The sequence below is a fragment of the Muscardinus avellanarius genome, assembly GCF_963383645.1.
Source record: "Muscardinus avellanarius genome assembly, chromosome: 15".
Lineage (NCBI taxonomy): Eukaryota > Metazoa > Chordata > Mammalia > Rodentia > Gliridae > Muscardinus > Muscardinus avellanarius.
In genome coordinates, this window is record NC_137801.1 from 24946127 (window position 1) to 24972927 (window position 26801).

The window sequence follows — 26801 nt, forward strand, 5'->3', positions numbered from 1 at the left end:
TATACTCAGAGCCAGAAAATACAAAACTTAGTGAACCATAAAACCCGTCTCACCTAGGATCATAGAGCCTACAGGCTATTAAGGAACACCAACATGTGAACAATTGATAACACATCACACAGTAAACTTCCCTTGCCTTGAGTACCCTATCCTGTTTAGAGACTAATACCTATACCTCTAGGAAATGAGGCTTGGCTTCTTGCTGTACTTCTTAGAAAGTTCCTTGCCTCGCTCCCCTCTACCACAGACTTAATCTTTCTTTCTTTTGATTGCCCCTGTATCCTCTACAGTTTTATGTCAATGTGCTTATCGCACAATGTAATAGCATGTTCATTTATATACCAATGTCTCCCACAGACTATTAATAACGTGAGAATTATATTTATCTCTGTGATACCAGCTCCTTCCACAGAGTTTAGCACCTACTAAGCATTCTATCAATGTGAGGAAATGGATGCTGCCTACTCTTGTTCTCTCTACAGTCTCTTATCCATGCTCCATCATGCGCCTTAGAAAGACCTTGATGGAGTATCAAAGAAAAAAGTCAAATCTCAGAAGTAGGAAGGAATCAATTTGATAAGACAACCTTACTTTTCTTCCTGAACATAATAGTTATATTCATGTATTATAATACCCTAAGAATGTGACTTTCTCAATTCAAAATGAATTGTATTGTTTCTAGAACTCAACTGAAATGTATCATTTTTCATATAGGAAGAGAAGTTACTAAGAAGAGTAATTGAATAAAGCTGCTGGGAGATTGGTTAATCCAGTACATACATTTTAGTAACATCTACTTAAATATGTTGTTATTGCATTGATTGTGAATAGTAAGAGTCATCTGTTATGAAAGATACAATAGGCTCTGTTGGTTACCATCTGCTTTTAGCACTTTCCTTTAACAAACTACACTCCAAGTAACAACAACAAAAATAAACAATATTATTCTTGAAAAATCTGAACTAGAAAATAGTTCCTCTTTTTCTGAATTAACTAAGTTAAAGAGGTTCTTAGCTCTCTCCCCCCAGTATTAAGTGCTATAGAATATAAAGGCTTATTAGAAGGACTTTCATAATTTAAATGGAAATCCAGTATATTAGTATATGCTGATCTAAGGATCATGAGTTCCATAGAGCCTTTCAAACCAATACTTAATATTTATGATAAACCATTCTTTAGATTGATGTTATCTGTAATGATTCTAGTAAATGTATCTCATTAAAAAACTGTTCTTAACACTTAAAAATCTATTTTTTGTGAGATTAAATAATAAAATAGACCAAGTCTTGGAAAAAAAGACTTGCAATTTTGCTGATTTTTTTCACTGTTGTCCTGATTTGACCTTTCTATGAATCTTTATAACAAAATTGAATATCATGTGCAATATTCTAAATTTCTTGTAAATTTTCCTGATAGATCTTATTTATCACTTGAAAGTAAAGCCTATTTTATATTTATACGCGTATGGAGTTGGTTTTATATGAGAAGTTGGACAAGATAAAATTAATAGGAATGGAATAGATTTTGTGTCCTGTATTTTCATTAGTGTCTACCTGCCTGCCCACCATCTATCTGTTTTTTCTTTCTTAACTGTTTCATATCATGTAAGTTAAACAAGAAATCCAATGCTATTTCCAGTTGTCTAAATTACTTAAAATGAGATTAGTAAAACATAAAAACTGTTAAGGTAATACTGTAACACTATGAAGATAATATTAACACTGAAACTTGGCAGTGTTGCATGACTCCAGAGCTTGCAGGGCTGAGTGAGACGGAGGATCTCAGCTTGGAGTCGAGTTTCCACAATGTAGCAGTATCCTGCTCTAAAATTTAAAAGGCTGAAGGTTTGGCTCAGTGGTAGAACACCCCTGGGTTCAGCCCCAAATACTGAGAAAGGGAAGGAAGACGAGAGGGAAGTAAACAATTAACTTGAGTAGAAAGAATATACTGAAACTTGAGTAAAATACCACATTTATTATAATTTGTCTTCTCAAAGAAAGTCACATTTGAGAAAAAGTGTTCATTTAACTATTGACAGAATAAATTGATTAGAATCTGACTTCACTTTTTGTGAAAGAGTGTCTCAAGCCAGGTAATGAAGAATTTGAACATAATACTTAAATCTTGATGTGTCTCCTAACTCATAGAAACTTGTTGAAAATATGACTGCAAGGGCTCAGTGTTCAAGGCTCCCTCTCAGAACACAGATGTTGACAATCTGATTCTCGTGTGCTGCTGTTAGGCAGTAGGGCCCATGGGTGGTGATTAGGTTATGAGGGCTGAGCCTCCTGAATGTGATTAGTGTCCTTACAGTGGTGGTTCCAGAGGGATCCTCCCCCTCTTGCCATGTGAGAACATAAGGAAAAGACTAAAGTCTGAACCAGGAAGACGGCTGTCCCCAGAACCCAGCACACCGGCGTCCTGATCCCAGACTTCTAGCCCCCAAAACTGAGAAATAAATCCATGTTGTTTATAGACCACCAAGTCTGTGGGTGTTTGTTACAGTAGCCCAGATGGACTAACATGCCGGCAAAATGGCTTATCCTCCTTATATTTTACCTGGGATTGATTCTAGCATCTATCCAGTTGGAGAAAGAAAATTTTGCCTGAAATCAGTTTCAAAGAAATGTAACCCAATCTTCTCACCTAATATAGTACTCGGTTTGAGCTTTTAATCAGCAGGTTGGACAATGATGCACGTCTTCAGGTCTCTATAAGTTGTTTGGGCTCTTACTCAGCTGAGCTTTCTCCACTTTCTCTTGCCTGAGGTGTGAGCCACACCAGTATAAAACCCCTGCCATACTTGGCTCTTTGTGTGGCTGTGAAGCCTTCATGTTCTCCCAGTTACACACACAAGACATTTTTTTACTTCATTTTAGACAACCATCTCCTATCATGTTTCACCGGCACATATAAAATTCTAATTCTAAAATTTGTCATTTCATTACTCCACAGTTCATTTATGCTGCCCATAAGTTCATTTTCAAAACAAAAATTATAGAGATTCAGAATATTTTAGGTTTTTATAGTTTCACATTTGTGTTTTTAGAGCCCCCCCAAACTTGGAGATATGGAATGGATCTGTTATCTTTAATTATGAATCTTATTTTACTATTTGACTTTTAATCTATTTTATGGGTTATTCTAATAAAAATTAAGAAAAAAAACAATCAAAAATTTTGCAAACTTTTTATGCCAGAACACATATTCTTCTCTAATAAAGTAGTCCTACTGATTCATCTAGTTGGATTTTTTTCACTATTTTGTTAATGAAAAATTCCACACATATAGCAAACTTCAATGAAATTTATAGTGAACACCAAATACCCACTACCTAGGTGCTACCCTAAGCTTTTTACTCTTCACCTACATATCTGTTCTAGATAATTGAATGTAACTCCTAACTAGAGCGCTTTTGTGAATTTCCTTTTAAATTTACTTTTTTCTTAATTTGCATCAAGTTACATTGCTGTTGCACGTAGCCCTATCTAGCTGAGATTCCTTTGTGTGTGCAGGTACACACATTTTAGAACCAGAGTGCCAAGGCGTTTACACCAAAGTGGGTAGTTACTACTATTGGTATAACGATCACATGGGAAGGTGTTCTTTGAAGAATCCATGTTAATTGAAATACAATAGTGCATACTTAACACTTAAATAGGAAAAAGAAGTGGAACAGATTTTCCTGGATGATTTTAAAGGTCTGTACAGTTTATGCCATATTGAAATATTATTGTATAATATTCAAGTAAATATTTTAATCAAGTATACAATATGCATGATTAAATATGTTTCCTTCATAAAATTATGAACCTAAAGGCTTTCCCTTACAGTTACCCTAGTCTTCAGATATGATTGACTTTACCAGTTTTGCCTTTTACTTATTTTCTTGTTATGATCTTTAAAGATTAGTTTTAATCATAGCCTTTTATAAGATATTATGTATTCTCTTCTCTTTGAAACTTAAAGGGAGTCTCTTCATTGTGTGCAGTATACACCCAGTTCTTATCCCTGAAACTCTTGTTTTCTTTTGTGTGTTTTTCTGGAGACTGTTCTGTAATGCTCTTGTAGCATACAGCAGTTCTCTGATCCCTTTCCTTCTTGTCTGGTTTCCCATTCCTTGTCTTTCTCTTAGGCCTATCCTCTTCTTGAATTTTGTAGTAGACGGAGACATTTTCTTCTCCTAAGTTTTAGTCATTTGTTCAGATTACTGTTTTGAGTGCAGTTATGTACTAAGCACTAAACTTGAGCTATAAGATGCCTCCACCTTATCTCCAATCCGTTCAATTTGGATTCTCTATGCCTCCTGGACTCATTCCACCCATTTCCAGCTAGAGCATTTGTTCTGATTTGCAGTGGCATTCTTACCCATTCCTCTCTATTTCATACTTAACCAGCATCCTTCAGTATCCAGCTGCTTTGAGCTTTTGCTGAACTTAGTGGGTATATTTAAAAATAATGTTAAAAAGATTTATTTATATCAAAGTGATATTTATATCGTGGGTTTCAAGTAATAGTTCTGCAGAGCTTTCCAAAAGAAAGCCTAAATTTTGGGATACTATGTTTGAATATGGCATGTTATCATTTTTCAGTTATTTTTGCTACATGCCAAGAACTGTTGTAATATTTCTGGGCATTTTTTCAACACTAAGTTGCTCCATGAGCAAACATAATTATTGCAGTGGCAAAACAACCAAAGCAGAACACTAACTTATTTTAAGTGTTATTTCTTTTGGTAAGGACCCAATAAGACACAAATTATGGGTTTAGTCTCCCACCAACAAACACTTTCAGTATTCACATGAATATGACTAGTTTAGCATGGACTCATTTATCACAGTTGAAAGCCTCAAATCCTAAGGTTAACAGATATACGAAATAATATATGTTAACAAAAGCATTTAAGTTATCTGGCAAGTCTAGGTCCTTCCCTCTCTCTCTTTTAAATACAATGCTAGAGACATACCAACAAAGTGATATAACTATTATATATAATTTTTTATAAATAATATGACTGTTGCACTATATGTGCATCAAAATTGAGAAAAAAAGGAATAGTGTAAAGTTCACAACAAGTCAGATTTGGGGCAACTCCAGTAATGGGCTGTTAGAAAGAATATAAATGACGAAGAGAAGGGACACTGGAGAAACTTCACCTGCTGGGTAGATGACTTGTTGATCGATTCTTTTCCACCCAGCTTTTTTCTCAAGGGATTTTGGTAGCAGGCTATAACAGTTAGAGTTAATCAAATAAATAAACGTTAGACCTGCGTGACTTTCACCAGCCAATAATTGACAGCTAAGTATGTTTGAGAAAGTTTGTTTGCAGTTATGTTAACAATTCATCAGAGTAGATTGCTGAGCTTTTAAAACCATGAATGCTTTTGCTGTTGTATATTTTACTAAATCTTAGCAGGAACTTGGAAAATGCATACTCCTCAGAAGAGTTGTAATTCGTTTCTTCTATATTAGGTTACCAAGCCCAAAATATTTCAACTTAAAAGGTAAAGAGAAACTTGAGAAGTTCTTTCGTGAATGTAGCCTTTGGTCAAATGGTGAACAGGTGAGGTGTGTTTCCTAGAGGTCACCACCTGCCCTCTCAATGCTTCCAAATGTCATTTGAGATCCTGCTGTCTTTGGCCATCTTAGACTTCTGCCTGGACACACTGGCACTGGCAGTTGTTTATTCTCTGTCTTGTTTATGTATCTTGTTTTTTTAAGAGCTTTTCACGAGCTGATTCATCAATTGTTTCTCCCTAATGCCTTCAGCCAGCCACCTTCCTATATATCATGCACATTTAGTATTAGCTTCTGTTTTACTACAAGATAAAGGAGTGATTCTAAGAGTAGAAAGCTTCATATCCTGACCATCTACCTCTGAAGTTCTTATGCAACCAACCCAGTTTCCATGCTTTGTTTTTAAACAAAGTATGTATAAGTTAGAGAAAGGTAAGAAGGATGGGTATGAGCGCTTTCTTTCAGGAACAGTTTAACCTAATAGCTTACATCATGGACTTTGGAATTAAAAGAATTGATCATAGCCCACATCATTAGTTGTGGCCTTGAGCAGTTTTTTAACATCTCATTGGTGAGTGAGTGTAATAAAATTTTGCCCAACATGCTTCTTTTGCTGCCTCAGTGAAATAGATATATGTAAGAAACTTAGCACTGACATATTATACAAAATATAGGAGAAACATATAAGAAACAGTACTTGGCGGAGAAATTGTTCAAGAAATGATTGCAGAATTTTTTTTAAAAAAGTTTGAGTTTCTAGATGGAGTCACAGTACAATGAAAGAAAAAGTCTTAACCACAAAGCAGAGTCACCATTAGATTTCAGAACACCAACAATGAAACAGATTGTAAAAACTCCCAAAGAGAAGAAATAATAAACATTCAGAAAGTCAGGAACTAGAATAACATCATGTTTTTCAAGGTAATACTAGTGGGAAAAAGTAGAGCAAACCAATTTAGAAAAAAAAAAAAGGTTTAAATCAAATTTCAAAACAAGTTTGTGGACAAAATAGAAATGTTCTGATGATCTAATAAAAATTATCTCAATCCCAGTACTTGGGAGGCTGAGACTGGAGGATTGCCGTTTGCAAACAGCCTCAGCTACTTAGTGAGGCCCTCCGCAACTTAGACCCTTTTTCAAAGTAAAAGAATAAAAAATAGGGCTGTGGGTGTAGCTTGGAGTTCCATCCCCAGACCTGAAAAATAAACAAACAAACAAATAAATAAAAATGTAGCAAAGAGAAAAATGAGATTATTAACATCTCCAAGCAAGGTGATTAATGGAACATGAAAAAATTAATAGCTTCTACTCAGTGCCACTGTGAATATTTACCTAATTGTAGAATATAAACATTAAATACCTGCTTTGCCAAGAATTGTGATGTAACTGTTTTGGGACCATGAAGGATTGGTTCTTTTCTCCTTCATGAAGAGCAGAAGCATGTGTGCCCATCTACAGAGTGGAAGTGAGATCTGCTGTTTCTGGGCTACCACAGTGTGTTCCTTCAACCCCTCTTCCATCCTCAGCAACTTGGAAGGAACAAGGGCAAATGGAAATGTAGTCAATAGTGTAGGAGTCTTTTCTTTGCTCTTTAAAACTATTACTTCCTAACTTAGAAAAAAGAAGGCTAGCCGGGCATGGTGGTGCATGCTTGTAATCCCAGCACTTGGGAGGCTGAGACAGGGGGATTGAGGATTGCAGTTCTTGGTCTTGTACAGCCTCAGCTACTAGTTAGTGAAGCCCTTTGCAACTCGGTGAGACTGTTTCAAAATGAAGAATTAAAAAAATAGGGCTGAGGGTGTAGCTTGGAGGTAGAATGCCCCTGGGTTCCAGTACTGAAAAAAAGAAAAGAAAGACAAGAAAACAGAAGGCTAAGAGAAGACTTAATAACTGTCCTGACATCAGGTTGACTAGTCGTTTCTGCTGAAGGACAGTAAACATTCTAGGCTGTGTAGGCTGTATGGTCACTCCCGCTACTGAACAGTAATCCTGCAGTGCAAATAAATGATTTGTTTCAATAAAATTTTATTTTTGGACAGTGAAACGTGAATTTTATACAACTTTCATGTGTCACGCAAAAATTATTGTTGAGTTTGCTTTCAGTCATTTAAGAAATATAAAAACCATCCTTAACTCAGATGCACTAGAGGCTCAAGCCTCTAGTGAGAGGTGGAATTGGCCCATGGGCTATACTTTGCTGATCCCTATATTACATAGTTGAAAGATTGTTGTGCACAAAAATTAAAGGTATAGTACTGTCTGATTTTATAAGATTAGAGATCAAAACAGTAGGCATCTCAGGAGGGCAGATTTTCAGCCTTCAATTTCCTCAGGTAATAAAAGCATTTTTGCAAATTAGAGCTGCCTGCAGTGAAGAAGAGGTGTTCCTCTTTGTGTGCTCACGCAGGCGGGAAGTTGCACCTGGTGACCTCGATGCTCCACTTTAATTCTTACATTACATGGAGTTGTAACACAACTAGGAGAAGACAGTCTGACATAGTCCTTCTAAAATGTTTTCCAAAGAGCAGTGACTTCACATGGGTTTTGGGACAGTGCTTTAGAAGAAAGAGCAAGGTGTATGTGTGTAGATTTAAGTATTTTAAATTAAACATTTATAGTGCCAAGGTTTGCAGAGACTACTTGCTAGCCTAACCATGTTTGCACACAGCAGTATTTTCTACTTTAAATTCAATCATAACTCTAAACAGCCCAAGCTTAGACTAGCTGAAGGTATAAACTTCATTTTCATCTCATTAAGCCACCTGGAAGCTGCAATCAATGAGTAGTCTTGACGTCAATAGTCTGTCTGCTTCATTAAAATGTTAATTTCATGGCTTTAATTTCCTTTATAAAATAGACCACTGTAGCATATTATATGCAGATTTATTCTAAAGCAGGCCAATTTGCATGTTGCATTTTTGGTTTATTTCTGTAGATTTTCTCCTTTAAATTGCTATTTTTAGGAATTGCTTTAGTGTATAAAATGTGTTCAAATAGCTAAACTATTTAAATATGTTAGGCAACTTAAGCCTAGGAAAATTAAGAAGAGTTTCAAAGACTATCTTTCTCATCATTGACACAATTCACACTAGATTCTAAGAGTGAAATATACATTCCCTTTCTCCTAAAGCTGTGACGTGGCACCTTTACCAGAGAGCGGTACAGTAGCAGTGTTAGTGAAATATCTGAATGAGTCTAGCGCCTGTAAGAAATAGAGGAACAAAACCCTATACATCTTATGAGGGTCTCCAAATTGCCTTTTATGTTTTGAAAGGAATTTAAATACCATGTTTACATTTTTACTCCCAAAAGTCTTGAATCCTGATTGATTTCCCACAAAGGAAGGTTAATTAAAAGAGCTAGCCAAGAGGCTACTGCTGTACTGACAGAAATTAAGGATGTCTCAATCTGTGTCCCCAAAATAATCAAAATGGTTGCGCTAAGGAAAATCCAGATAAAAATGTTCTAATGTGCCTAAACCCTTGTGGGTGCCTTTACTTTTCTTATATTTACCACTCTGGCATGCCTCATAACTACCTTCTCAATTCAGGCCTCCGTGGCTGGCTTCCTTTCTTCTTCCTGTCTCCTATGGAACACTGCTCCCATGTCCTGTCTTCCGCCTCCTGCACTTCTCTCGTTACAGTCACTTCCTTGGCATGTGCCTTCTGTGACTGACTCCACTGCCACTTGCTTGCTGATGATCCCAGATGTACACTTCTGACCAGCGTGTCTCCAGAGTCTAACCTACCTGTGTGTCCAATTAGTGAGTTAGATGATTTGTTTTAGATATTATTCTATCACCTCAAATACAGTCGCTCTAATATCAGACTTCTTACATTCTCCCAGGTGTCTCCATTGTTTTCTTTTTTTTAAGTAATACCACCATTCTTATATTCTCAAGCTAGAAAAGTTCCAGAAGATGGTGCACAGACTTAATGTAGAAAATCAAAATAGTCATCTCATATTGATGAATGCCAAAAATTTGTCTCATTCTAGGCCACTGCAATAGATTGCAGTTCTTTTCAGCCCAAGGATATTCACACGAATCTATTCCCATTAATAATTAGCCTTCAGTCAGAGACCCTCAATTTCTACCGCAGCCACCGTTAATGTTGCTTGTCCTCGAGCATGGGGGATGGGCTTAATTTGAGCAAGAATTTCTAAATCATGTCAAATTATTGAAATGAACATAATTCTAGAAGGCCTTGAAATTATTCTGTTCTCAAGATGAAGAGTGGCTCAAGTTAATTACTCTAGGACTAGTACCTGCCTAATGGCTATAACTAGGCTGGCAATCGTTACTTTTTAAAATATGAGCTTAACAGGTAGTCCCACTCTGTTTCTTGATTGAGTAGATTGTATAGATTATTTCTTAGGTATTGACTAAGAATTAGATACAACTGGGTATTTATTTCAAATGTAAAAAGAAATATCTAGTTGTTTGGCCAAACTGATTGTCCTAGGGAGTAAGAGTCCTGAATATGCGCTAGCATTAAAGTCCATATTTTAAGACACAGTTTAATATCTCTTATTGATGCTCCAGTTGTCATTGAGGTTGAGATCTTCCTCGGGTCAGCTAGGATAGTAGCTCACTCATTTACTTAGTGAACTCTGTAATAAGTCAGCATTGAAATAAGCTCGATATGGCATCAAAAGGCATAATGATACTAAGACTTTACTCTTTAGGAACCTTTGTAATCTAGTAAGATTTCTGAATGAGTCAGTGATTTCAGGATGAAATTAAAACCCACCCACTTTCATATGATTCAGTGATTAATTCCTAAGGTCTATGACAAATTTTGGCAGTTTAAAGTTTTAGTTTTCATTAGGTATATTCTTAGGAGTTTGAAACTGGTTCTAAGACTTTTTAAAAATAACTCCAAACACTAGTAGGATCAAAAATGATAGCTTCTTAGGGACCCCTGGGAAAAAGGCAGCTTGGTATGAAACTAACTTTGATCTTGGATTTTATGTCAGGATCACCAGCCCTCCCTACACCCCATCCCCACCACACACACACACCAAGTGAGTTCTAATCAGCTTCCGCCACATATTATATGAAACAGCCTTAGGACTGCTGAGCTGAAAAGTATGCCTGACTGTAAGTGTAACTTTCTTTTTTTTTTGGGGGGGGGGTAATGGCAGTACTGGGATTGAACTTGGAGGCATTCTAACTCTAAGCTTCATCCCCACATCCTTTCTTTTTGAGGTACTGGGGATGGAACCCAGGTGCATTCTACCTCCGAGCTACACCCCCTGTCCTAATTTTTAGTCTTTATTTTGAAACCGGGTCTCACTGAGTTGCAAAGGGCCTCACTAAGTAGCTGAGGCTGTCCTCAAACTTCAATCCTCCTGTCCCAGCCTCCCAAATGCTAGGATTACAATCATGCACCACCACACCTGGCTCCTACCCCCTTTTTTAAAAAAAGATTTCTTTTTGAAACAGTTTTGCTAGGTTGCTGAGAATCTCACGACATTGGTAAAGCTGTGATCTTTCTGTCTCAGCCTCATGTAGTTTACCTTTTAAGTAGGCAATCTAGTGTTTCTTAGTGGGTCTAATCGGATATACTTTTTAAATCAAATTATTTTTTCTAACTTTCTCAGTGGGCAATATTTGCATGTACGCACACACTCATGGTTATGAAAGTTTGAGGCTACAAACTAAAGAGATACAAAGAGAGCTAAGTCAGAGACTTGAAGTCATCAGGTGCTATAGCTGAGCCAACTATAACAGAACTATATAGGGTACTTCTATTTCTGTAGGGGAAAAAGGAGATGTTATCCCCAGGAATAACTGGCAGGCTTTCATGAAAATGGTAGATAAGCAGAGCACCATAAAGATGAAACTAGAAAGAGACAAGTGGGTCACAAGTTTGCATACTCATTCTACACATTCACTATTCTACACATTCACTATAAGCCTACATAGTTCTCTCTGCAAGGCTAGATATAAAAGATGCTTTCCTAAAAGGAGGTTTATTCAAATTAAGTAGCAGATTTACTCTTTTTTTTTTTTTTTTTTTTTTTTTTTATTTTTTTTTTCATTTATTTTATTTATTTTTTTTAATTAATTTATTTTTTAAATTGGTGCATTGTAGTCATATATCAATCACATTGGAGTACAAGACTTGAGAGGATATACAAGCACACATCATCCAATTAGCCCTCCTCCAGCCACCGTCCCATTCCCTCCCCCTCCCTCCATCCCACACTTCTTTGGTGATTTACTTTGATATATTTGTTTATGTACCTCCTGCATTTTAAAGAGGCTCCGTCCTCCAGTATTACATACCCTCTGATTGATCACATTAGTTGCTTCACTATAGGGCCCTTTCTATAGCTCAACCTCTTCCTGTTGCCCTTTTCCTCCTAGTTATTGCTGATTAAGAGAAGCGTCTGATTTATATTTTCTGCGATATTTCTCTGTGCATGCTGCGTTGCAAGTACCAATCCCACTCTTGATGGTCCCAGTAGTGGCCTGGCTACTCAGTGGACTGATCCAGACCTCGCTGGCTCACGCAGCGGCCTTGCCTCATGGGAGGACCCAGTTCTGGTCTCGCTGGCCCCTGAACCGGTCAAACCCCTAAGCTGGCTTTGGTACCAACCTTGGAGGCCGCAGGAGTGAACTTGCCTCACGCCAGGCTCCGATGCTGGCCATTGGCCCCTGCACCGGTCTAACCCCTTGGCAGGATTCCAATCCCGGCCTTGGAGGCCCCAACACTGGTAATGCCTCACGGCAGGCTCCGATGCCGGCCTCACTGGCCCCAGCACCGGCCTAACCCCTTGACAGGCTCTTAAACTGGCCTCAGAGGCCCCAGTACCGGCCTTGCCTCATGGCAGGCTCCGATGCCGGCCTCGCTGGCCCCAGCAGCGGCCTAACCCCTCGGCAGGCTCCGATCCCAGCCTCGGAGGCCCCAGCACTGGTCATGCCTCAAGGCAGTCTCCGATGCCGGCCTCGCTGGCCCCAGCACCGGCCTAACCCCTTGGCAGGCTCTTATCCTGGCCTCGGAGGCCCCAGTACTGGCCTTGCCTCACGGCAGGCTCCGATGCCGGCCTCGCTGGCCCCAGCACTGGCCTAACCCCTCGGCATGCTCCGATCCCGGCCTCGGAGGCCCCAGCACTGGTCATGCCTCACGGCAGGCTCCGATGCCGGCCTCGTTGGCCCCAGCACCGGCCTAACCCCTCGGCAAGCTCTTATCCTGGCCTCGGAGGCCCCAGTACCGGCCTTGCCTCAAGGCAGGCTCCGATGCCGGCCTCGCTGGCCCCAGCAGCGGCCTAACCCCTCGGCAGGCTCCGATCCCGGCCTCGGAGGCCCCAGCACTGGTCATGCCTCAAGGAAGGCTCCGATGCCGGCCTCGCTGGCCCCAGCACCGGCCTAACCCCTTGGCAGGCTCTTATCCTGGCCTCGGAGGCCCCAGTACTGGCCTTGCCTCACGGCAGGCTCCGATGCCGGCCTCGCTGGCCCCAGCACCGGCCTAACCCCTCGGCAGGCTCTTGTCCTGGCCTCGGAGGCCCCAGTACCGGCCTTGCCTCAAGGCAGGCTCCGATGCCGGCCTCGCTGGCCCCAGCAGCGGCCTAACCCCTCGGCAGGCTCCGATCCCGGCCTCGGAGGCCCCAGCACTGGTCATGCCTCAAGGAAGGCTCCGATGCCGGCCTCGCTGGCCCCAGCACCGGCCTAACCCCTTGGCAGGCTCTTATCCTGGCCTCGGAGGCCCCAGTACCGGCCTTGCCTCACGGCAGGCTCCGATGCCGGCCTCGCTGGCCCCAGCACCGGCCTAGCCCCTTGGCAGGCTCTTATCCTGGCCTCGGAGGCCCCAGTACCGGCCTTGCCTCACGGCAGGCTCCGATGCCGGCCTCGCTGACCCCAGCACCGGCCTAACCCCTCGGCATGCTCCGATCCCGGCCTCGGAGGCCCCAGCACTGGTCATGCCTCACGGCAGGCTCCGCTGCCGGCCTCGTTGGCCCCAGCACCGGCCTAACCCCTCGGCAAGCTCTTATCCTGGCCTCGGAGGCCCCAGTACCGGCCTTGCCTCACGGCAGGCTCCGATGCCGGCCTCGCTGGCCCCAGCACCGACCTAACCCCTCGGCAGGCTCTTATCCTGGCCTCGAGGCCCCAGTACCGGCCTTGCCTCAAGGCAGGCTCCGCTGCCGGCCTCGTTGGCCCCAGCAGCGGCCTAACCCCTCGGCATTTCCGATCCCGGCCTCGGAGGCCCCAGCACTGGTCATGCCTCAAGGCAGGCTCCGATGCCGGCCTCGCTGGCCCCAGCACCGGCCTAACCCCTTGGCAGGCTCTTATCCTGGCCTCGGAGGCCCCAGTACTGGCCTTGCCTCACGGCAGGCTCCGATGCCGGCCTCGCTGGCCCCAGCACCGGCCTAACCCCTCGGCATGCTCCGATCCTGGCCTCGGAGGCCCCAGCACTGGTCATGCCTCACGGCAGGCTCCGCTACCGGCCTCGTTGGCCCCAGCACCGGCCTAACCCCTCGGCAAGCTCTTATCCTGGCCTCGGAGGCCCCAGTACCGGCCTTGCCTCACGGCAGGCTCTGATGCCGGCCTCGCTGGCCCCAGCACCGGCCTAACCCCTCAGCAGGCTCTTATCCTGGCCTAGAGGCCCCAGTACCGGCCTTGCCTCAAGGCAGGCTCCGATGCCGGCCTCACTGGCCCCAGCACTGGCCTAACCCCTCGGCAGGCTCTTATCCAGGCCTCGGAGGCCCCAGTACCGGCCTTGCCTCACGGCAGGCTTTGATGCCGGCCTCGCTGGCCCCAGCAGCGGCCTAACCCCTCGGCAGGCTCCGATCCCAGCCTCGGATGCCCCAGCACTGGTCATGCCTCAAGGCAGGCTCCGATGCCGGCCTCGCTGGCCCCAGCACCGGCCTAGCCCCTTGGCAGGCTCTTATCCTGGCCTCGGAGGCCCCAGTACCGGCCTTGCCTCACGGCAGGCTCCGATGCCGGCCTCGCTGGCCCCAGCACCGGCCTAACCCCTCGGCATGCTCCGATCCCGGCCTCGGAGGCCCCAGCACTGGTCATGCCTCACGGCAGGCTCCGCTGCCGGCCTCGTTGGCCCCAGCACCGGCCTAACCCCTCGGCAAGCTCTTATCCTAGCCTCGGAGGCCCCAGTACCGGCCTTGCCTCACGGCAGGCTCCGATGCCGGCCTCGCTGACCCCAGCACCGGCCTAACCCCTCAGCAGGCTCTTATCCTGGCCTAGAGGCCCCAGTACCGGCCTTGCCTCAAGGCAGGCTCCGATGCCGGCCTCACTGGCCCCAGCACTGGCCTAACCCCTCGGCAGGCTCTTATCCAGGCCTCGGAGGCCCCAGTACCGGCCTTGCCTCACGGCAGGCTCCGATGCCGGCCTCGCTGGCCCCAGCAGCGGCCTAACCCCTCGGCAGGCTCCGATCCCAGCCTCGGAGGCCCCAGCACTGGTCATGCCTCAAGGCAGGCTCCGATGCCGGCCTCGCTGGCCCCAGCACCGGCCTAGCCCCTTGGCAGGCTCTTATCCTGGCCTCGGAGGCCCCAGTACCGGCCTTGCCTCACGGCAGGCTCCGATGCCGGCCTCGCTGGCCCCAGCACCGGCCTAACCCCTCGGCATGCTCCGATCCCGGCCTCGGAGGCCCCAGCACTGGTCATGCCTCACGGCAGGCTCTGCTGCCGGCCTCGTTGGCCCCAGCACAGGCCTAACCCCTCGGCAAGCTCTTATCCTGGCCTCGGAGGCCCCAGTACCGGCCGTGCCTCACGGCAGGCTCCGATGCCGGCCTCGCTGGCCCCAGCACCGGCCTAACCCCTCGGCAGGCTCTTATCCTGGCCTCGAGGCCCCAGTACCGGCCTTGCCTCAAGGCAGGCTCCGATGCCGACCTCGCTGGCCCCAGCACCGGCCTATCCCCTCAGCAGGCTCTTATCCTGGCCTCGGAGGCCCCAGTACCGGCCTTGCCTCACGGCAGGCTCCGATGCCGGCCTCACTGGCCCCAGCAGCGGCCTAACCCCTCGGCAGGCTCCGATCCCGGCCTCAGAGGCCCCAGTACCGGCCTTGCCTCAAGGCAGGCTCCGATGCCGGCCTCGCTGGCCCCAGCAGCGGCCTAACCCCTCGGCAGGCTCCGATCCCGGCCTCGGAGGCCCCAGCACTGGTCATGCCTCAAGGCAGGCTCCGATGCCGGCCTCGCTGGCCCCAGCACCGGCCTAACCCCTCAGCAGGCTCTTATCCTGGCCTCGGAGGCCCCAGCACCGGCCTAACCCCTCGGCAGGCTCTTATCCTGGCCTCGGAGGCCCAAGTACCGGCCTTGCCTCATGGCAGGCTCTGATGCCAGCCTCGCTGGCCCCAGCACCGGCCTAACCCCTCAGCAGGCTCCGGTCCCATCCTCGGGGGCCCCAACACTGGCCTTGCCTCACGGCAGGCTCCGATGCCGGCCTCGCTGACCCCAGCATCGGCCTAACCCCTCAGCATGTTCCGGACCCGACCTCGGAGGCCCTAGCACAAGCCTTGCATCATGGCAGGCTCCAATGCCGGCCTCGCTGGCCCCAGCATCGGTCTAACCCCTCTGCAGGTTACAATCCCGCCACGGAGGCCTCAGTAGTGGCCCTGCCTCACAGCAAGCTCCGATGTCGGCCACTGGCCCCGGCGCCCGCCTAACCCCTCAGCAGGTTCCGATCACTGTCTCTGTGGTTAGTATTTCAAAGGTTCCAGTTGTAATGTATCAGATCTCTGCCTCCCCCGAATATTGGCCACTGGCATTGCCACTGCCTCCACCGTTTCAAATCCTTCCCAGGCTCTTTTTCCACTCTGAATGTTGTCCAGTGTTCCTAAGCATGCGTGATGGTAGCATTCGACATTTGGTGTAATTTCTCCAAAAAAATAAAGTTGGTAAGATCCGGTTTCTGCTTCTCCTGAATACAAGTCTCTACCACCATTGCGAAGAATTCTTTCAACACCGCATTTCTCCTTGGTCTCCGCTAAACTCTCTCCTTATATGTGATGTCTGAGATTCTTAACAATATAGAGAAATAGCAGTCCTCTTTCACGGCGAATTTTTCCATAAGTTCCAGTGCATTTAGATAAGTTTTGTCTGCATCTCCAGTGTCCTGGCATCCATAACGGCTTTCTTACCACCTCTCCGATATTTTTCTTTATCTTTTTCTGTTCTGGGCCCGGTTTCTCCAGGGGTCTGGCGTGCTACTCGCAGTTCGGCCGGGACCCAGAGTCCCGCGATCCGGGCCCCAGCTGGCGTGCCCTGTGCTAGACCCCCGCCCAGAACCCAGCGTCTTACTGGGCCTTGTTTCTCCAGGGGTCTGGCGTGCTACTCGCAGTTCGGCCTGGGGCCCAGAGTCCCGCGACCCGGGCCCCATCTGGCGTGCCCAGCCCGCGACCCCTGCCCAGAACCCAGCGTCTTACTGGGTCTGGTTTCTCCAGGGGTCTGGCGTGCTACGCGCAGTTCGGCAGGGGCCCAGAGTCCCGCGACCCGGGCCCCATCTGGCGTGCCCAGCCCGCGACCCCCGCCCAGAACCCAGCGTCTTACTGGGCCTTGTTTCTCCAGGGGTCTGGCGTGCTACTCGCAGTTCGGCCTGGGGCCCAGAGTCCCGCGACCCGGGCCCCATCTGGCGTGCCCAGCCCGCGACCCCTGCCCAGAACCCAGCGTCTTACTGGGTCTGGTTTCTCCAGGGGTCTGGCGTGCTACGCGCAGTTCGGCAGGGGCCCAGAGTCCCGCGACCCGGGCCCCATCTGGCGTGCCCAGCCCGCGACCCCCGCCCAGAACCCAGCGTCTTACTGGGTCCGGTTTCTCCAGGGGTCTGGCGTGCTACGCGCAGTTCGGCAGGGGCCCAGAGTCCCGCGACCCGGGCCCCATTAGGCGTGCCCCGCCCGCGACCCCCGCCCAGAACCCAGCGTCTTACTGGGCCTGGTTTCTCCAGGGGTCTGGCGTGCTACGCGCAGTTCGGCCCGGGGCCCAGGGTCCCGCGACCCAGGCCCCGGCTTTTGTGCGCCGCGCGCGACCCCTGCCCAGAACCCAGCGTCTTACTGGGCCTGGTTTCTCCAGGGATCTGGCGTGCTACGCGCAGTTCGGCAGGGGCCCAGAGTCCCGCGACCCGGGCCCCATTAGGCGTGCCCAGCCCCAGCAGATTTACTCTTAAGTTCAAGTTCACTTTAATGAATGATAACCTAGCTCACTCTAGGAATTGGAGTCATTTAAAAATTTATATTCCAAGCCAAGCATGGTGGTGCGTGCTTGTAATCCCAATATTTGGGAGGCTGAGACCAGAGGACCGTGGTTCGCGGACAGCCTCAGCTACTTAGGCCCTCTGCAACTTAGTGAGACCCTGTTTCAAAAATAAAGAATAAAAAATAGGGCAGAGGGTATAGCTTGGAGGTTGAATGCCCCTGGGCTCCATCCCCAGATCCGCCCCCCAGAAATTATATTCCATAATTCTTTCTCTCTTTTTTTTTTGATGTCATAGCATAGGCATTTTATACAGTTATCAGTTGACCTCCGACCCAGAACTCAAATGAAGCACATAAAAACCAAAAAGTTCTAAGTAACCACCTCACAGTTTGTAGTATTCCAGGTAAAAAATAGGCTTCACTGGCCAACACAAGCCATCTTCTTCTCCCTCACCCCATGATGTGGATTGAAATTACAGTGTTCTTTGTCAGTGGAGGTTGACCTTTATATTCTATTTCAAAACTTTTCATTTTGTTTTCCACCAAAATATGCTGTTAGGGGATACGAAAGGTAACTTAGAAATTTGGGAGGATGCTATTATTTTAATGGAGCAGATTTGTGTTTCTGGTGTCTGTTAATTCAGAATACTCTTAACTACTTAATGAAGACCTCAGGTTCAGATGATTGAGTTAATCCTTCTCCTCAATTTACAGGACATTATCTTTATCCATCTTGGGCAAATCTTCCCTCTTGTTTTTTCCTTGTTCCTCCCCACCTCCCATACTCTCTTGTTTCCTCCTCTCATAGGTAATAATTCTGATATATTTATTTTGTTTATTTATTTATTTATTCATTCATTTATTTATTTATTTGTACTGGGGATGGAACCCAGGGGCATTGTACCTTGAGCTACACCCCCTGCCCTATTTTTTTTTTTTTTTAGTCTTTATTTTTTGAAACAGGGTCTCACTGAGTCGCGAAGGGTCTTGCTAAGTGGCTGAGGCCATCAGTGAACCGCTATCCACCCGTCTCTGCCTCCCGAATGCTGGGATTACAAGTGTGTGCCACCATGCCTGGCACTGATATATTTAATGTGTATCTTTTTTGTGTTTCTGTGAACTTTTTTGGCTTTATATTCCTATACTTTTTAGGTTTACACACATAGGATTGGTATATCTCTTTCCATTTCTTTTTTTTTTTTTCATTTGGCATTTTGTTTTTAGGTTACATTCATGTTATCATACATGGAGGTAAAACATTTCTGGCTGCTGCCTTCTCCTGATGTGTCCCTCCCAGATCTCATTGATTTAAGCTCCGAAAGACAGACATCCAGGAAGCCTTCAGCCCCACCATCACAAAAACATCCAGTGAATATTCTTACTGATGCCCTTGGAACGATCCATTTAACAATTTCTTTAGGATATTGCCCAAGAGTGAACTACTGGGTAATAGGTCCAGGTAACTCCTACTTGACTAGCTGCTGCTCCCCAGAAGCCTACCCCCGAACTCTCTGGCAGTCACAGGAAGGCTATGACTTCCTTACACCAGTTTTGGCATTGTCCTGCTTTTTACTGCTGGCTGCTTGAATGTGTGTAAAGTGGCACCTTATGGGTTTAATTTGCTTTTGTCCGATTACAAAGGATTTTTCTGTGCTTAGTATTTTCTGAGTTTTGTCTGTTTATAACTTGAGTTTTTCTAATGGGATTGATATGACTATTCTTCATTTTTGCTTAGTTCTTTTGATACTGTAGATAATGATCTGTTTAGTTTTAGACATTACAAATACAGTGTTTTATTATGTATTCACTGAAAAAAATCTTAATACAATCATATTAACTCTTTTGCCTTAAAACTTATGCTTTTGGAGTTTTTTGCTTGCTTTAAAAATTTTAAAGTGTGTGTGTTTGTGTGTGTGTGTGTGTGTGTGTGTGTGTGTGTTTTATTGGAGATTAAACCCAGGGGCATTCTACCTGTGAGCTATACTCCCAGTTCTATTTTATTTTTATTTTGAAAAGAGACCTCACTAGGCTGATGAGAGTCTCACTAATTGTTAAGGCTGTCCTTGAACCTGTGATCCTCTTATCTCAGCCTCCTAAATACTGGGATTATATGTGTGTGCCACTACACCCAGCTTGTTTGCTTCTTTAAAATAGCCTTCCTGGTGACCTGAGGAACATGGGAGAAGAGGGAAATACCTCACTGGACATGATGTACATACACAAACTTATCAAAATCACTGTGGGGTCATAGCGAGGGGAAGGCTTAGTGAGTACTGTGTGCTTGTATGCCTCTATCACCCTGAACTACATCAAGATATATGTTTACAGTGCACCAATAAAAAGAAATAAAATAGTCTTTCTTGCTACGTGGTCTCCATTTTCTTCTGTTAATTATGTGGTTATCTTATATTTTAGGTTTTTATTAATCTGTAGTGCTTCCTTTAAATGGTGAGATTTGGTTTTATGTTTCTCCAACACTAAGCAATCTATTAGTCCTCGTTTATCTGTGATGTTCACCTTTACTATATATTTTTCCCTGTATCCATGGGACTGGCTGTGAACTCTGTCCCATTACGTTGACCTTTGTCCTCTTTGTTGTCATTATTAGGATGTTTGTTTTTTCATAACCACTTGATACTGTTAGAATATATCTTCCATATTAGAGACTCGTTTAATGTTAAATGTCAAGGAACTAGTTTATTGCAGAATTATACCAGAACGGCCTTTGTGCTTGTAGAGCTGTTCAGGCATTTCAGCCCACAGTGATCTTATCCTCTGAACTCAGTGTGCTCAGTTTCTTTCTTTCTGTTCACTTCTCTTAAAATTTCCTATTGCCGGGCGTGGTGGCACACGCTTGTACTCCCCACGCTTGGGAGGCTGAGACAGGAGGATCGCACAGGTTCAAAGCCAGCCTCAACTACTTAGTGAGGCTCTCAGCAACCTAGCAAGACCCTGTTTCCAAATAAAATATAATAAATAGGTCTGAGAATATAGCCTGGAGTTAGAAAAGCCCCTGGGTTCCACCCTCAGTACCCCCCCACATTCCTATTAACTTCTGTTCATTCCCTGTGTTATCACTTAACTTTTCACATGTTTATATTTTATACTTCAATTAGATTGTAAGCTTCCAACAGGGAGAAATTGCTTCTATTTCTTTGAATCTTCCATAGTATCTGTAGCTAGCACTGGAACAACAGTTATCATAATCATGATTTAGTGATCACTTAATAAAATCATTAGAAAGTGTGTGTGTGTGTGTGTGTGTGTGTGTGTGTGTGTGTGTGTGCGTGTCCAAGGATTGCATGCAGGGGTTCTACCTCTGAGCTACACTCCCAGCCCTCCTTCTTAATTTTTCGTTTTGAAATAGCATCTCACTAGGCTGCTGAGAGTCTTGCTGCATTGCTGAGGCTGTTCTTAAACCTGTGATCCTCCTGTCTCAGGCTGCAAGTACTGGGATTACAAGTGTGTGCCACCATACCCACTCCCATCAGTACTTTTTTTTCCCCCTCAGTACTGAGGACGGAACCCGGGGCATTCTACCTCCAAGCTACAAGCCCGGACCTATTTTTTAGTCTTTGTTTTGAAACAGGGTCTCACTGAGTTGCTGCAAAAGGCCTCACTAAGTAGCTGAGGCTGTTCCTGAACCACGATCCTCCTGTCTCAGCCTCCTGAATGCTGTGATTATGAGCATGCGCCACCACACCCGGGTCCATCAGTACTTTTGATTTGATGGGTACATGTCTTCTTAATATAATTGTAAGAATGTAAGGGCAATGACAGGCTTATGAAGGCATCTGACAATTACACAATTTCCTCATGCACTGTTTGAGCATAGCCATGAATTCAGCAGGACTTTTTCTAATCACTGAAACTTTTGTTACATCAGACTTTCTCCATATTGTTTTAAAATTTTTTAATTTACTATTTTTATTTCCTCCTTTATTTTTAGTAATTGTACTTTATTTAGGTTTTTGTAATGAACTGTGTGAAAAGCAGTGTGCTAAATCAATCATATGGAGGGCAAAGCAATACATTATAATTAGGATTCCATTATCATTTAATTAGGCATTCCATTATTGAATTGGTGCCTCTGGCTTCTCTTTGTCTCTGACTAATCCTGAAACAAATTCTTTTTTTGTGAGTAAATATTAGCTTGTAATAATTAGAATATTCATCTAAGCTAAGGCTTTTCATTAAATCTCTTTCTGATTAAGATAGCTTCGCAAGTACAGACTGATTTAATTTAGTGTGATTTATCCACTTAAGTATCAAGTCTGGTAGAAATTGTTTTTAATGCCAGGAGATTGAGAACACTAAGATCATCTGTGTATGCACAGGTTGCTTGTATCCAAGAGCTTGCTGTTGGCTGCTTATGCGAGCCCAGGTCTGATGTCGCTCTGCTCATTCAGAAGTGCCGTAAGTGGCAGCACTGAGAGCCGCACGCCAACCCTCATACATGTTAAAGTGCCAGAGCCCAGCACTAATAGATCCTTGGATTACTTGGCTTTGGGAGTCAGTTCTCATCCCAGCCAAGTTGGGTCAGCACATTTAATGTGCCTTTTCTGTTTTACCACAAGTTCATTGTTACTTGAAAGGAGCCGGCTGTAGATACACGTTCTGATTAAGAGCCTCCTCCACAGATGTGAGTGTAGCTTTGTGGGTTTTTTTAATTTAATATTTTTTATTAGTACATTGTATTTATACATCATAACGGGGTAAAAACCTTGTGTAGACATAAATGCACATATCACCCAGCAGCCCCACCCAGTCCCCATCTCCCTCCCTCCCCATCTCTCCCTCCCATGCTTGGTTTAGTGGTTGACTTCGATATGAATAAGTACATCATGCACTTTAAAGCGTTTCCCTCTCCCCACCTCCCTTCCCCACAGTTAGGTTGCCTCATTTGCTCCTCTACAGGATCTCCTTTTTCACCTGGAGTTCTTCCTATGACCCCTTTCACCCTAGCTTTCACATATTAGGGAAAACATCCAATTCCTTACTGTTTGCAACTGACTAGTCTCGCTTAGCATAATGTCCTCAAGATCCATCCATTTCCCTGTAAATACTGCAATTGTATTTTTTTATGGCTGAGTAAAATTCCATTGTGTACATACCCCACAGTTTTGTAATCCATTCATCTGCTGATGGACATCTTGGCTGGTTCCATAGTTTGGCTATGGTGAATTGTTCAGATATGAACATAAGATATACATGCATTAGTTTGGCTTGGTGTTTTTTATTTGTTTGTTTGTTGGGTTTTTTGTTTTTTTTTGTTTTTTTTTTTTTTTTTGGTGGTACTGGGGTTCCTAGAAACCCTTCTACCTCTGCGCTTTACTCCCAAACCTATTTTATATTTTTATTTGGAAACAGGGTCTCTTAATCCAGCAATGCTGGCTTCGAACCAGCGTGATCCTCCCGTCTCCACCTCCCAAGTGCGGGGATTACAAGCGTGCGCCACCACGCCTGGCCTTGGTGGGTTTTTTTTCAGTGCTGAGCATTTAATAGAATATAGATGTTTAATTTAACTGATTGGGGCTTTTACTTTTTATTGATCATCTTTCCCCAACATTCCTGTCTCACTTTGTTAAAATTGGGTCTCACCACCTGTTCTTTACTTCTAATCTTTTTCTAGTGACTGTTTAGTCCAGCTTTCTTGTGTTTTTTTTTTTCCTTAAGCCTTTTAGACTTTCCTCCTCCCCCATTATATATCCATTAGAGAGTTTGCATGGCTCTCTGTGTGAATGTCACCAAAGCTATGTGAATTCACTATATGAAGCTAGAACATATATTTTAATTTGTTACAGAAAAAAAAACTGAAAATACCATTCTGTTATATGATGTCAAGAAATCCCATTGTGAAGCAAATCAAATGCCATATTCCAATGATAAGTTAGCTCAAGTTTTAGAGAATCCCAGGAAGGGAAGACAGGCAGACCGGCAGAGAGCACACCCCTCCATTGAGAGTGGTTTCCAGCCACACCCCTTCGTTTTCAGGTCCTGAGAGCTGCAGACTTTTTCCTCTCCCTGAGCTCCCCTCTAGCTCTTACCTATGAAAATGTTGTCTGTTTTAAAACAGTGCTGTGGTAGGGACTGGAATCAGTAGGGTACAGACTGAAAGAATGAAGGTACCCTGGAGTCAGGCCTGAAAACCAGAGAAGCTTGGGCCAGGCCAGGCCAAAATTCTGAGAATGGTTTCAGGGGCTGAAAGCAGCTCAGTGGTTACCTCGGCTGGTCAACAGAGGAAGAGGCTGATAAAGCTCACAGCAGGCCACGTGGACTAATTGGAGGAGAGGGTCTATAACTCTGGAGAAGTACCATGGACATTTGCAAAGAGACCCTTCTGGGAAATGTTTGGAGTAGAAATGAGTGTCATGGGCATAGGCAGCACAGAGCAATGTTTGCCCTATTGGGAATGCCAAGTCAACAGGCTTTTTCAAGCTAGTGAGGCCCCATGTGTCCAGTGGACAGAAAGAAAACAAACAGCACAGTATAAAATGAAAGGGCTTTCTGTAAGGAGACTAGTGGTTCTCTTTAAAGACCTTCTTGAGAATTAATTAGGAAGCAAAGGCTTCTACAGTAATACCTCAATTAATAAAGAGGCTGTGTTCCAGCATGCTTAATGAAGTTTCAGAAATGATACAAAAGCACACAGGATTGCATTTCAGAATTTTAGCTTAAAAATAGCATTATGTACTTAACATTTTCAAATATGTCATAACTAGAAAATAGTCATTTGGGGGATTGATGGGAGACAGAGAGAAGAGCATATAAACTGTGGTAGGCACATACCTACACTGAATAGGTGTCACTTAGCTCTCTGGACCTGCTCTTAACGCTACACATGTGACCTTCACTTCCTAGTATATCATCTGAAACTTTATCATCTTAGACTGCCTCATAACTCATGAGAACACCAGCACTTTGCCAGTAATGTAGCTGCAACTGCACAGAGGGGCAGCAGAACTGCAGCGTCTGAGGCTTTACAAAGAATGTCTGATGCTCACAGAGAGCAGAAGCACAGTTTCCTGGCCGCTTCTCTCCTGCGGTCTGGAAGACCATTAATCAGAATTGCTCTCCACCTACAGTTCCTCACTGTCGCTCCTTCTACTACCGGCTGGTGGAGGAGGCTCTGTTAGACTCACATACAGAAGTAGCCCAGAGAAAGTGCAGCTCACTTGCTTCTTTTCTGCTTATTCACTATAATCAATAAACATATTTACTAAGCTCATTAAAGAAACACTGGAATATGCCAGTGAATAAGAGACAAAAATTTCTACCTATGATGCTTACATTTTAGCAGAAAGAAAGCAGACAATGCTATAAGACAGAAAGAGATAAACCAGGGAATGAGGATGGATACAAAAGAGTACGCCCAAGCCAGGCACACCAATATTTAGAGATGGGGATAAGCTGTCCACAGAGATTTCAGAGTTGCCTGAAAGGAATTCTGTGGCCGGGAAGTCAGGTGCTAAAAGCCAGGAGGCTTTGGTTACAAGACGGTCACCAGGGAGAACACTCCGGGTGGAGTGGTGAGGGCTCCAGCTTAACTGGCATGGGTTCAGGAGAGGAGTGGGAGAAGATTAAAGACTGAGCCCAAGAAGCATGGCAGTATAAATCAGCACAGAAATGAGTGAGTGCTGGGGGATGTGAGTGAAGAGGGGTAAGGAGACATTGTGACATGTTGATGGGCAAGACAGGAAGGACTGATCAAAGGGGAATTGCGGGGGCAGTGTCATCGAGTGGACAAGAGGGTACAAGAGAGCACATGAGCGGAGAGTTCAGCCCCAAAATATGAGCACGATTGATCATCCATATATAGAGAAGAAAAGGCTAAGTATAGGAACTTACATGATAGCGGGGGTAAGAGCCTGTGGACATTGCTTGTCATTTGTTTTCTCAGGGAAATAGTGGGATGAGGAAGTATTGGAGGTTTGCGGGAAAAGGAAAGGTGTGAAATACTCAAATCTAGACACAGAATGGGCACAGAAATAGGTATGATTGGTGAGTGGTATTAAGGGCCTACTTTTTTTTCTTGTTAGAGCACAATTTTTTATACTTCTCTTGGTACACTAAAGTCTGGCAGCTCAGCAGCAAAGAGTGAACTATAATATAGTTCATTGTGCTAGTGGCATACATGCACACAATACTTGGTGGGCTTTTTCCTGGCTCCCTTGTCATCTCCCCCACTTCCCTATACAGAGTATTGCGATTGACATTGGTATTCTCATATATGCATATAATGTCAGTGGTAGCAATACCTTCATTAATCCGGCCCCCCCTTTCCCCTAGACCACCTCCCTGGCTCCATGTAGTTTCTCCTCCATTATCTGAAGTCTCTCTGGTATCTTGATTACTCCCAGCCTCCACATATGAGAGAAACATATGACCCTTCACTTTCTGTGACTGGCTAATCTCACATAGCATAATGTTATTTAGGTCCATCCATTTCCTGTAAATGACATAATTTTCTCCTTGTTTGCTGAGTAGAATTCCATTGTGTGTGTATATCCCATAATTTTGTAATCCATTCATCTGTTGATGGATCCCTAGGGTTGGATCCATAATTGGGCTTTGTTAATTGTGCTGCTATAAATATGGATATGCATACAGTACCCTGACTTTCTGATTTCAGTCTCTTTGGAAAGATACCCAGGGATGGTGTTAGCTGAATCATATAGTGGATCCATTCCCAATTTTCTGAGGAGTCTCCACGCTGATCTCCATAGCTGCTGAACTAATTTGCAATCCCACCAACAGTGTAGAAGAGTTCCTCCTTCCCTGAATCCTCAGGGCTTTACTAAGGACCTCCACTAACTTTCATTTCCAGGCCCCGTGCCCCAAATTAAATGTTTCTATCCAAATGTGTGCTGTCTGTGGACTCAAGTAAGTTTTGGGGAAAGGGAGTGCAGCAAAGCAGAGCACTTTCACAGCCAGGATGGTCAGGAAACTCTGAAGCAAAAGGAGCTGCTGGCCATCAAGTTCAGTGGGCTTATGTGCTCCATGGGCCTGTGGTAAATGATCTTCCTGGGGAAGATAAACTACATGCTAAAAACACACAAGGAGACTCAGTGAGATTTGTCCTAACACAGGTCAAATGGTTCAGACTTCTTGAAATCTGTGCACATCACCCAATCAGTCTGTG

At 44.7% G+C, this 26801-nt stretch overlaps 1 protein-coding gene across 1 annotated transcript in view; it reads left to right on the forward strand.

Moving 5' to 3' along the window:
* The window catches only part of LCLAT1 (lysocardiolipin acyltransferase 1), a gene marked incomplete at both ends in the record, with an annotated part of 94887 nt that overhangs the window by 43813 nt on the left and 24273 nt on the right, over nt 1–26801 (forward strand). The gene's annotated exons all lie outside the window — the stretch shown is intronic.